This window comes from Microtus ochrogaster, unplaced genomic scaffold (assembly GCF_000317375.1).
Source record: "Microtus ochrogaster isolate Prairie Vole_2 unplaced genomic scaffold, MicOch1.0 UNK12, whole genome shotgun sequence".
Classification (NCBI taxonomy): domain Eukaryota; kingdom Metazoa; phylum Chordata; class Mammalia; order Rodentia; family Cricetidae; genus Microtus; species Microtus ochrogaster.
In genome coordinates this window covers 1,372,491-1,383,534 of record NW_004949110.1, presented here as the reverse complement: position 1 = coordinate 1,383,534, position 11,044 = coordinate 1,372,491, and the positions used below count along the sequence as shown (strand labels likewise).

The window sequence follows — 11,044 nt, the reverse complement described above, 5'->3', positions numbered from 1 at the left end:
GCTCCAGTCTCGCGTTCCAATTCATTAGTAAAAACATTCGCCCGAGGCTGTCCCGCCCCAAAAGGCGGGGTCTCTCTACACCCAGAGTATATAAAGCTAATTGCATGGGAATCTAGTATTTTACCTTCCTGAGTTGTTTATTTTACTATGCCATTGTTTTCAACTCGGTTATATCCTTCCCTTCACTGCTACCCCATAAGGCGTATATTTTCATTCTCTTTCTGTAGAATCTCCTATGTGGTGAAATAAAGTAACTTTTGATTAAAGTATTAACTGCTTAAAAATTTTCCTCTAATAAATTACATCCTGACTGCAGTTCCCCTACCTCCTCTACCTCCAGCCCTTCTCCCATTCTCCCCTAAACCCCAGATTCACTCCTCCTTTTCCTTCTGAAAAGGACAGGCTCTCAGAGATATCAACCAAGCATGGCATATCAAGTTACAACAAGTCTAGGCAATTCCCAAACACACGCAAAAGAGTCAAAGACAGTCCCTGCTCCCACTGCTAGGTGTCCCGTAAAAACACCAAGCTACACAACAACATGTATGCTGAGGACCTAGGTCAGACCCATACAGATTCCTTGGTTGTCATGTCAGTCTCTCTGAGCCACTATAAGCCCTGCTTAGTTGCTTCTGTGGGATGTTTTCTTGATGATCTTGATGCAATATTTTTGACCCCTCCAGCTCCTACAATCCTTCCCCCTCTTCTTCAGGATTTCCTGAGCTCAGCTTAATATTTGACTGTGAGTCTCTGCTTTGGACCCATCAATTGTTAGATGAAGCCTCTCTGATGATGACTGAGCTAAGCTCTGGTCTAGAATTATAGCAGATTACCATTTCACTGTCTATTTTTTCCCATTCATATTTGGGTCTATCCAAGGTCTCTGGGCTATCCATCCTCTGGTTCCTGGTCCTTCGGGCAGTGTCAGGCATGGGTTCCCTCTCATGGTTCTCAAGTTGGTCCAGTCATTAGCTGGTTACTCTCACAAGTTCTGTGCCGCCTTTACCCCAGCATATCTTGCAAGCAGGACAAATTGTAGGTCAAAGGTTTTGAAGGTCTGGGGTCCCAATCCTTCCCAGGAAGCCTTGCCTGGTTGTAGAAGATGGCCAGTTCAGGCTCTGGATCCTCCATTACTATGAGTCTTCACTAGGGTCACCTTCATAGATTTCTGGGAGTTCCTGGGTTTTTACTTTGCCCCCAAAATACCCCTGATTGTAGTCATCTCTCTCAGTACTCTCTCCCTCCATCCCCCTCATCTGATATTTTCTGTTCTCCTCTTTACCTGTCCCAAGTTCACCCATGAAATCTATTCTATTTTTCTTTCCCAGAGAAATCCTTGGGTCTCACCTTGACCCTTCTTTATTACTGAGTCTCTCTGGGTTTGTGGATTGTAGCATGATTACCCTTTACTTTATAGCTAATTCCACTTTTAACTGAACATCTACCATATTTGTTTTCTGAGTCTGGGTACCTCAATCAGTATTTTTTTTTTATAGTTCCATCCATTTGCCGGCAAATTTTATGATGTTATTTTTAACAGCGGAGTAATACTCCATTGTGTAAATGTATCATATTGTCTTTATTAATAGAACCACTTTTCAACCAAAATGTCCTGAAGTTTATAAGGATGCAAAATTACTCTTACCAAAGCAGAAAAACACATTTTAAATAATGTTCTTTTTTATGTGCATAAAAGATTATGTAGACAACCCAGTACCTCTGTTTATTGAGTTCATCTTTAGTTTTGTTTCTTCCTCCAGTAATGGCTATAGATTCATTCTTCCTTAGGCAATTACATGTCAGTGAAGTTGTATCTTTTAGTAGAACAAATCTTTATATTCAACTCTAATAACACAATGATTTTGTTTTAGCAGTGTGCACTTTGTAGCCAAAATTACTGCATATATTTTTGACTAAAATTGGATGAGTTTGGACAACTTTTGAAGAACTACAGCTTTGAACTACATTTTTCAATATTTTGCATATTTCTTTATGCTTCCTTGTATCTTCCCAGATCCATTTCATTTCGGAATGTACTTTAACAGATTGGCCATATTTTAAAAGAAAACAAACAAAACATACTAAAAATAAAATATGGCTTTATTTAAAATTCTAGAGAATGGAGTCATCATAGTAAAACATTTAGTGACAGATTTTAGATTTTAGGTACTATCTTTTGTCTTCCCTTTGAATAATATTACCAAATTACCAATCTATGAAATTATAAATTTCTTGAAAAAGAATGAAAACGTCTTTGCTCTTGTCTCCAAGACTGTGAATTCACATAAAGAAAAGTGCCTATCTGCATCTGTATGTTTGCACAGACACTAAGAGGCATTACATATGTTTTTCATGTCTCTTTTCCAACTATTCAAAGACAATAATAATTTTAATCAATTTGTGCATAATTTTGAGACTAGATAAGACCTTTATCTTTCCATTATACGAAATAATAGTTAATTGAATCTAATGAAGATCAGAATTACTTTTAACTTGAAATATCAGAAATTTAATAACTGTGGATCTCTTAGCCAGTTCCACAACGGAATTTTTAAAAAAGGATTTTACCACCCAAACTTTACCCAGATATCATTTTCATACAATGACAATGTGTACTAGCTTTTACTACCTGAATTAGGATAAATTTTAGTGCAGCAATGTGTTGTATGAAGTCAGGAGGAGCACATTAAGGTTACTTTTTTACTTCAAAGGTAATTTAAAAAACACATACACAACTGGGAAAACTATACCAATTAATGACTATATTTAAATGAAAACCATATACCTTTCGTCTAGTTGGAGCCCATGCTTTTAAGTTATTGCTAATTGTTTAAATATTACTTTGTAGACCCCAGAAGATTCAATCTGAGTAAACAATTCTTTTATAAAAGTCCTCCACTTACATGCAAATACAGTGAGAAGTCCCACAGGAACCACAGTAAAGCAGGCAGAAAGGCAGAAGCATTTAAATATGTCATGCAATGAAATCTTCCCCCACAGAGGAAGAAAGGCAGCATGGTTAAGGATGCAGAAACCAAACACGAAACACACAGCTGAAACATTTAATGCGACTGTGAAAAAGGTTTATGCTCACTTGTTAGAGAAGTGTTTGAGCAGACTGAGGCCCATGAATAGATCTTTCACAGGTCAGAGCCTCCATTCAGCTCATGACATTGTTACTACTCGACAGGAATTGATGGGCTTAATTAATATTCTGACCATACCTGAGACAACATTCTTAAGGAAACTATCTTCTGGTAGTTTGGAATTTCTTTACAAAAAAAAAGGAATAAAGTAAATAGGAGAGAGAAGATTGATAGTAAGCATTAAAAATTGGCTGTGATAGCAGAGTTGACCGTCCTCAAAATTTAATCCTAGAGGACAACAAAATGTTTGTAAACATTTCTTACTATAATGGTTGTGTCTTGTGAAATGAAGTTTAACAGGAATTTGAACTTACTAGTGATGATAATCTTGAAAGTCACTGAGTAACAGTAAAAAGAAGCTAGACAAAGAAAAAGATTTTCAGAATATTTGCAACCTCACATTGTAATAAATAATGAGACAATATATTCATGTGTCAATACAAAACATATGTTGTAAATACAATATCAGAAATATATTTAATATCTTACTGAAAATGTTGGAAATCCTTGTTAGAAGAATAATCAACTATCTATAATGAATGTGAAATACTTAGGATACTTTCTGGGTAAACTGTTATGTTTAGTAAAGATACTCAGCATTTGAATAAATTTGCTTCCATAGGTAGTTATGGTACAGTTGCCTGCTAACTTTTCTGATCCTAATGTTGAACATTTAGAATATTATTTATGCCAGGCTAGCTATAATTGTACTTACAAACACTCCCACTATTACAAATAGACATACAAAATTATGTTTGAAAAACTGAAAATACTTGAGTCAAAATAGGAGTAAAAAATAAGCTATAGAGAAAACTTAATAAGCTATATTACTGCCTTATTATTAGAAACATATATAAATTAAACTTACTAATGAAATAATACAAATATCAATTGTAAAATGAAATATAAAACAGATATTTGTTAAATTAATTGTACTTATCTTATTTCAATTATCTACATTTAACCAAGTCGTTTATTCTGAATCTGCAGTCAAATTTTTTGTACTCAAACATAATAAGGTGGATATAAAACAAAATTCTATTTAAATGAGTGAAACCAGTTGTTTCTGATGCAAAAAAGCTGTATTTTATTTGTCTATATTGCAGCCTCTAGATAATGTTTATCCTTTTGATGGTGCTTCAAGAATAGTTTCAGTGTTTAAAGGCAAAACAAAACAAAAAATAAAAGTCAGAGTTGCATTGCTGTGTACCAGATGTACAAACGATCTTTGGGCCAAACAGATTCTGGACAGTTAATGGTCAGCATCTCCCTATTGTGTTTCTGCATGCTACTAGAATAGGCGCATGTGACTTATTGGGAATGCAGCCAAAGCAGTCATGCAAATTTCAGATCCAAAGGTAGGAAAATCTGTGACATTACTTAGTAGCTGTCCTTGTGAAAGGAATAGTAAGTATCATCGAAAGGCCACTTATGAAGTGATCCATGTCATAGCTATGTTTGGTTGTAAGTATATTTTGAATTGGATGTTCAAAGTAAGTTCTTAAATACTTTTAAAGTGTTTGGTGCAAGAGGTGCCCCTTATTTGCATTCTAATTTAAACTAAACCAACTGTAAAATAAATAATGATTAAAAAACTTGACCATTGGCTATTTGGTTATAATGAAAAGGTTTTTCTCTTTGATTTGTTTTGACACAAGAATTATGCTGTGATTTTATTTTTATTAAACTGTTATCTTATAGAGGTTCATATTTGAGCACACAGAGATTGGTGTGCTGGTCTGGAATTTTCTTCAAAATAATTGCAATTGTGATTAGAGAGTGTGTGGGTATATTGCTGTGGTTTAAAATTATTTCCAAAACATTTTTGACCCTGCTCCCTCCATGAAGGGAGACTGATTCCTCTGGCCTTCATATGTATGGACAATTGAGATTCTCATCTAAAGGTCAGAAGAAGGCAAAGTTAGCACACCTATTCCAAAGTCTGTCACAGGCAGAACAATGGCTGCTGGGGCTTTCCTCGGTTTCATGCTTTCTCTGTCCTTGGAGAAAACAGAGCGGGACTCCAAGGGTATTCTAGCAACCCCTTGTGTTGAGGACGAAACCCATCAAGCAGTTGAGAGAATCACTTGGGAAGATATCCTCCAGCCCTGATCATGCTTCAGGGACTAAAGACTGATCAACCTACTTAGTTCTCCTCAGATCTATGAACGCCATATGTTAATGTCAGTATTTATTCACTTTCAGACAGGGAAAATGAAGTTTGGGAAGGCTAGTCAGCATGACTAGCAAGCTAATTCAGAGAATTCCTGGTGAGAAGAGGTTGCTGCCCACACACTGTTCCAGCATACCACATCCTTTGAATGTCCTCTCTCAGAAAACATCAAAAACTCAAGACGGAAGCTACAGAGAAATCCTGCCTTGAAAAAATAACACCAACAAAAACCACAACAAATTCCTCACTTTATTTCATTCCTTACCTTAGTTAAGGTTTCTATTGCTGTGAAGAGACACCATGACCAACACAAGTCATAAAGAAAACATTTAATTGGGGTGGCTCACTTTCAGTTTCAGAGGTTCAGCCTATTATCATTATGCCATTAGGACCCCAGGGTGGTGGTGTTGAGGCAGATGTGGTGCTGGAGTAATAGCTGAGAGTCCCACATCTTGCAAGCAACAGGAAGTCTACTGAGACACTGGGCAGTCCTGAGCATAGGAAACCTCAAAGCCTGCCCCCACAGAAACAGACTTTCTCCAACCAAGTCTCACACCTCCTAATGGTGCCACTCCCTGCCAGATTATGGGGACCAATTACATCAAACTACCTGATTCCTCCATGTCCAAGATTTCTCACCCAATCAAAAACACATAAAAAAAAAAAAGTCCTGGGCAATGAATGTAAAAGCCCAAACTTAAAAAAAAATAAATAAACTGATTTAGTCTATTTCAAGATGTTGGTTTCCTTTAAGCATTTAAAATCATATTAAAGTTTTGGTATTATACAAAGGTTATAAAAGCTACTTTACCCACTTTATAGTAATTGATATGAATGTGTTAACTCAGAAGAAAGTGCAAATATTCAAGCCTGTAATGAGTAAGTTTTATCATACTTTTAAATATCTAACAAAAGTTTTATAATATGCTCAGGAAAAAGTCTTTTGTTCACAGAAAAAAAGTCTAAATGTATTTCACTTCTGTCTTTGTATCCATTTTTATGAGATATAATTATTTGCTATCTACACCCTAGTCATTATAGTACAACATCAGAAGGCTAAAAAATCCATATCTTATTATCATGGCTTTCCACAAAATTACCTTTATAGGATCGCATATAATAATTTGATTTTAAAATTATGATACAACTTGCATCTAGGATCTCTGTTAGAAATATGAAAGATTTCTACATTAAGTATTAAAATAAAAACAAAGACTAGAAGAAAAGGGGCAGCATGCTATATGTAATTTGTTATCTTTTAATTATGATTCATGTAATTAATCCCTATGTGAAATTTATGCCAAAATAACAAAATAAGTAAAATCATTAAAACAGTTTCAAAAACCTGTGTTTAGGTTTTGTTTTCTACATCTAAATAAAAAGGCACACTCTCTTTTGACCAAATGAGTGCTTCATAACCCATCAACATCCTTTTTGACTCAGGAGTCAAGAAACTCAACTTCTAGTTGTCCAAATAGCTTCAATATTAGTTTCCATGAAGTATAACTACTTTTACATTTGTCTGTGCTATTTGAATTTCCATTGTTTCTTCAAATTCATTGTCTTGTTATTGTATATATATTTTCTTATATCCTCTTTGGAAATCTGCAGGATTTAAGCAGTAAATAATGTGTTATGCCATTTTTAATTACCACAGAAGTCAATGAGTAAGTATTTTTTAGGAAAACAAGTAATATGAATTTTAAAGAAAATAAACTTTTTAAATACATTATTTTATTATAATTATCTAGATGAATTCAAACAAAACTTCTCATTCTGGGATGTGCAGTGAAGTGCTTGTTCTTATAAGTGATTGCAGATCTCTCCGGGTTACCATGTTATAAAGAAAGAACACACGTGTGATGCTCTCCAGCCCTCCCCAGACTGCAGACTAACTGCCTCTTCCTAATATAAAGCACACTAATCTTTTGATGGCCTTATTTTTTTTAAAAAGTCACCTCTTTTTTGTCATTTACATCTCACTTTTTCTTAATTTTCATATTGAAAATCTATTTTTAGTAATACAGTATATTCTGACAAAGATTTTCCCCTCTCTGTGCCCTCACAGATCCTTCCATTCTCCTTGTCCATCCAACCCCATTCCTTCTTTCCTTGTCTCCTCAGGAAAAAAGGCAAATAAAAATAAACAAACATACCGTAATAGAACAAAGCAAACAGAGAAAATAAAACTAAGAAAGAGCACAAGAAGAACTCTCACACACTCAGCGAAACACACACAAACATTCACACACACTCAAAGAAACACACACACACAAACATGCACACACGTTGAGAGACAATGGTTTTACCCTGCAAAGATTTGTTTCTTGTACTTGTCTAATAAAACTCTGATTGGACAGTAGCTAAGCAAAAAGTATGGGCAGGGAGACCAGGCAGGAAGTAGAGGTGGGAACAGGAGAATTCTCGGAAGAGGAAAGAGTCGCTCTGCAGTCATCATCCAGACATAGAGGAAGCAAGATATGATTGCCTCATGGAAAAATCTACCAAGCCACGTGGCTAACACAGACAATAATTATGGGCTAATATAAGTTATAAGAGTTAATAAGAAGCCTAAGCTAATAGACCAATCAGTTTATAATTAATGTAGACCTCTGTGTGTTTCTATGGGACTGAATGACTGAAGAAAAGGGTGGGACAGAAACATTTGTCAAACAATGGTGCCCAACATGTGGACAAACTCATCCACAGAAAACCTGAGAGATCTTGGGAAGTAATTCTAGACACAAAATAACAACATTAAGCATAGCTTATTGATATTCTTTTAGGTTCCCATAAGATTATCAGTGCCCCCAATCACCAGGAAGTAGCCTGGAAAACTACACCCACATTTCAAAAAAAATGAATTATGGATGTCTAATTCCCCTCAGTGCAGGGACTTCATCTGGCTTGGACCTGTGCAGGCCCTGTATGTGCTGTCACAGTCTCTGTGAGTTCGTATGTGGGTCAGTCCTGGCATATCTAGAAGGCCTTGTTCCGTGTTGACATCCATCACCAATGGATATTACAGTTCTGCTTTCTCTTCTTCAAAGTTCCCTGAGCACTAAATGGAGAAGTTTGATGGAGACATCATCACATTTAGGACAAGGTATTTCAAGGTCTCTCTCTCTCTACATTGTTCAGTTGTGGCTCTCTGTACTTGTTCCCATCTCCTGCAAGAGGAAGCTTCTCTGATGATGGCTGTACAAGATACCAGTGTGCTTTCCAAACGGGTGTGGTCACTGGGTACCCAAGTAGGTATCAGCAGTTGACACAATGGAATGGGAATCCAAAGGAAAATAAACTTTGACCTAGACCAGCAGTAACAGGTGGAGGACTGGGGATGAGTAAAACAAAGAAGACAGGAAAGCTGGGAGGAAGAGATCTTGTAAGTCGATGGCTTCTGCCAATCAGATTTATTAAGAATGGCATTTTATATACAGTTTAAAGGGGTGAAAATGGGACAGAGTCAAGAATCAAAGCTATCATAGGATGAGATGAGGAAACAGGAACCTAATCAGGCAATATTGCACTAAGGGAACACAGGATGTCTCAAGTGTAGCACAGACCTGACTGCTCAGTAGCCTTGGCACTGATAACCACTGCATTTTGGGAAGGAATTATGAGTTCCCAGGATCCTGAACCAGTTTTCCCAAGGGTCAGGCCCTTGGCCATACCTGACCTTGCCAAGCATGTTTTGATTTTAGACAAGAAACTAAGTTCCTTCTTCATACATCAGCACACCTCCATGAAAGTCTAAAGCAGAGCTGGCCTCCAACAAAACTTGCCTTAAAGTATAAATGTAATTGCCCATCTGTCAGCTTTTGGTCTCAAAGCTTGACCTATAGGTGTCTTATACAGAAAGTCATTCTCTGTGCCAACAGGAGAGTTCACAACTTTCTAACCCAAGAGAGTCAGGGTATCGTGTATGTGCTAAGGTCCATAATTCATTTAAGGTTAAGTTGTGGGCAAGGTGAAATACAAAAGTCTAGTTTCATTATTCTGTATGTAGGCATTTAAGTTGAACATCACTACTTGTTGAAGTTGTTGCCTTTTCAATCCAATTTTTTTTTGTGGGCCTCTTTGTCAAAAATCAGGAGGCTGAAGGAGAGTGGGTTTGTATCTGGTTCCTCAATTCTTTCCATTGATCCATTAATTACTATGTCCTTTTATGCTAGAATCATGCTGTTCTTATAATTATAACTCTGTAGGATACTTTGAAATGTGAGATAGTAATGCTTCTAGCAGATTTTTCTCATATACCAGAATTATTTTCACCATCCTCTGATCATTTGTGTTTCCATATATATTGACATTATTTTTACTTTCTATAGAATTTTGATGAGGGCTGTGTTGAATCTTTAGATTGCTTTGGGTAGGATGACAATCTTAACAATATTAATCTTAGCGATCCCTGTGCCTATAACATATTTGAGTTGTTGCTCAAGGATGCCCAAATATACATATTATTGCCAATGATCTTTGTTACTTTCCAGCATTAAATAGTTAAATAGTAAAACCTTTTTAATCTTTTTTTTTTATTTTTTGAAACTGAGTTTCTCTGTGTAACAGCCCTAAGTGTCCCAGAACTAGTTCTGTAGACCAGGTTGGCCACAACCCCACAAAGATCCACCTGCCTCTGCTTCCCAGCTGCAGGGATTAAAGTTGTTCACCACCACCACCTGACTTGAATAGTAAAAATCTTACTGCTTAAGAAACCACATATTTTGGTCATAGAATGTGGAGGAATCCAGTTGCTATTAACCTAGAAGCTTTATCCTTATTGTCTATCTTTCAAAGTGATGGGAAGTGCCATGCATGTCACCATAGGAAAAGGGTATCATCAGTTTACCCAGCAGTGAAATCTGAGAGCTGCGGAAATGACTGACTTTGCAAGACAAGTCCACTGGTGGAACGGTGAAAGATTAACACAATTGCCACGGGAATAAACAAGCATTTTCTTACTAAGTTTAAATCCTACTCCACAATATGCAAACAACACTTTACACCCTTATTTGGCCAAGAACATAGAGCTAGACAGGTCATAGTCTCCTGGAGAAAATGTATCATTATTATTCTGCTAATGTGACATAGTATTAAACAAACAAATGAACTCCTAGTGACTTATCATTATAACCGTAGATAAGTGCATGTAGTTGGAATTTTCTTTGGGCCACCAATCAGTTCCCAAATAAAGACATGGAGACTTTAACTATGAATGCTCAGCCTTATCACAGGTGTGTCCCACTAGCTCTTTTAACTTAATTTAACCTTTTCTACTTATCTACATTTGGGTGGGTGGCTTTTATCTTTCCTTCATTCTGTATGTCATACTTTCATGTTTCCTCCATGTCTGGCTGATTGGTCAGTCCCTGCCATCTTCTTGGTGCCTCTTTTTCTTTCTCCTTTTCTCCCCTAAGCCCAGATTCTTTGTCCTACATATTTTATCTGTCCAAAAGGGAGTATTTTGAAGAGCTTAAAACATTTTCAACATTTTATTATATTTTGTTAAATTTCTCCCTGAAAAAAAAATGTTGTGGAAACTTTACCGTAATTTCCTAAAATCTTGAAAAAACGCTTAGCACTATTTTGAAGAAAAAGAAGAGAACAAAGAAAAGAAAGCATAAATGAAGAAAGCCTTTGCTGACAAAAGTTTCTGTCCCGCCTGGTCCCGCAGGCATTCAGTCCCAAAGAAAACATACAGAAGTCTACATTAATCATAAACTAG

General features: G+C 36.3%; 1 long non-coding RNA gene across 1 annotated transcript in view; it reads right to left on the bottom strand.

The window, feature by feature from the left end:
* Nucleotides 1-3,031, bottom strand: part of LOC113458244 — a 24,992-nt gene extending 21,961 nt beyond the window's left edge. Inside the window, exon 1 of the long non-coding RNA XR_003378651.1 lies at nt 2,904-3,031. This is a non-coding gene — a long non-coding RNA (uncharacterized LOC113458244). The remainder of the gene's footprint in view (nt 1-2,903) is intronic.
* Between the last annotated feature and the right edge of the window lie 8,013 nt (nt 3,032-11,044).